The sequence below is a fragment of the Aplysia californica genome, unplaced genomic scaffold, assembly GCF_000002075.1.
Source record: "Aplysia californica isolate F4 #8 unplaced genomic scaffold, AplCal3.0 scaffold00252, whole genome shotgun sequence".
Classification (NCBI taxonomy): domain Eukaryota; kingdom Metazoa; phylum Mollusca; class Gastropoda; order Aplysiida; family Aplysiidae; genus Aplysia; species Aplysia californica.
The window spans coordinates 747292-749274 of record NW_004797522.1 but is presented as its reverse complement, the minus strand read 5'-3'; positions in this window follow the sequence as shown (position 1 = coordinate 749274).

Here is a 1983-nt window from a genome sequence, read left to right as displayed (position 1 = left end):
GGGGTGAGGGAATGAAACAATCACTATTGTACATTATAAGTACTTTGTACTATCGTTAGACACATTTATTTGATTCTTTCATGGTGGAAATGCGCTATAATATAACGGTAATGTATGACAGTGTTTTATCATCACCGACAAATGGAAGGCCCAAGTGGACTTTCACCTTTGCTCCTGCATAATATCCATAATTAGGTGAGTGGTTGGAGGGCATCACTGACTGGCCAGTCCTGCTTCTTTTCATTTCTTCTGTTGTGCCGATGGGAGCGACTGCCTGTCTGTCTCGCTTTTCACCAACAATACGTGACCGTTGCTGTGTCGGTGCGCTTCTCTTTACTAAATTTTAACTCAGTGGCTATTCGTTTCTTCAGTTCTAATCCTCAAGCTTTCTTGGAAAGGACATTAGAAGTGCAGTTGAGTTAAATTCATGCTTCAGTTTTTAGAAGCATCACTGCTTTAGTTGTGTCGATAAAAAACAAATATATCAAGGGTTGGTTTTTTTTTTGGAAAAGAAGTAACATTATTTTGGAGTTCAGTGAATTAATATACGAGATGTACTTTTCTTTTTTCTTTTAAAAGCATCATCAAAACTTCGGGGATTTTAAAACAAAAATCATTGTTTCTTTTGTTTTTCTTTTTTTCCTTTTTTTTTGGTTGGGGGGGTTAACTTTAACTCTTAACTTTAACTCGCTCTGATACTAATAAACAGGGGTTGATGGTTGTTTCTTTGTTGTTGTTGTTGTTGCTGCTGCTGTTTTTTAGAAGCACTTCGTCAAATTACAACGGAAGTCCAGTAACGGTTGCCTCATTAAAGCAGCAATCAGCTGTCTATTGCCGCTGTACAAACGAATACGGTTAATAAATATTTAAGGGGCCTTTGGATATATTTTTTTGTCGAGACTAAGTTGTATAAGCCTGAATTGTCCTTCGATTCTTACACGTTATCTATTTTTTAGAAATTCTTCATCCGTTAATTCTTTTTTGGTTGTTCTTTTTATTCTTTATTCATTTTTTTTGGTTTGTTTTATTCTTTACTAATTTAGATTCTTTGTTTTCTTTATTCTTTACTTACTGATATTTCAAATACTCTTTTCATGCTCTATTGTTATATCTTTTCTGTTTTCATTCTTTAGCTATTATAATTCTCCACTTATTTTTATTTCATGATTATATCTATTCGTTGTTTCCTATTCTTCACTTCGTTTTATTTCTCCTTTATAAAAACTTATTTCTATTCTATTGATATATACACTCTTTACTAATATGTATTCTTTACTTCTCAATATTGTTCTTTATTGCCATTCTATATAACATTATTTATTAGGATGCTTTACTCATTCTTATTCTCGTGAGAATGCGAGTTCGGGGGTTCGAGCCTCAGCTCGGTCGACGTTGTGTCCTTGGGAAATGCACTTTACACGAACTTCCCTCTTAGCTCGGTCCTATCGGAGACGGACGTTAAACTAGGAGGTCCCGCCCCTTAAATAATCTAATAATATTGATAGGGGCGTTAAACCTTTTTTTTTCCATTCTTATTCGTCTTGCTAGATATATAAATGCTCTATACCATCAGATGATGATTCGATAACTTCAAACAGGGACCATTGGTTTTGATGACGTCAAATCCTGAATGTTAGACAATAAACCCCAGCTTAACGAAGAGAAAACAGGTGTGCATAAATGTGCAATTTAAAGGGTCTAAAATCTGTTGATGTAGAGTACTATGAACAAACATGTTTTCAAAAATCCAAAAATCTAGTAGTGTTTTATGACTTAAAATTGTCTACGAACGACCATATCAGATTTCTCATTAAAATTTATTGTGCACTGCGTAAAATTGGACAATTGTCAGTGTTCTTGATTAAATGCTCTACCCCCCCCCCCCCTACTTCATCTTTTGTATTCTCTCCCATGGATATCTACAACTCTCTCTCTCTTTGAAAACCTCCGGAACATCACCGTCTTGAAAATCCACCGCTTTTA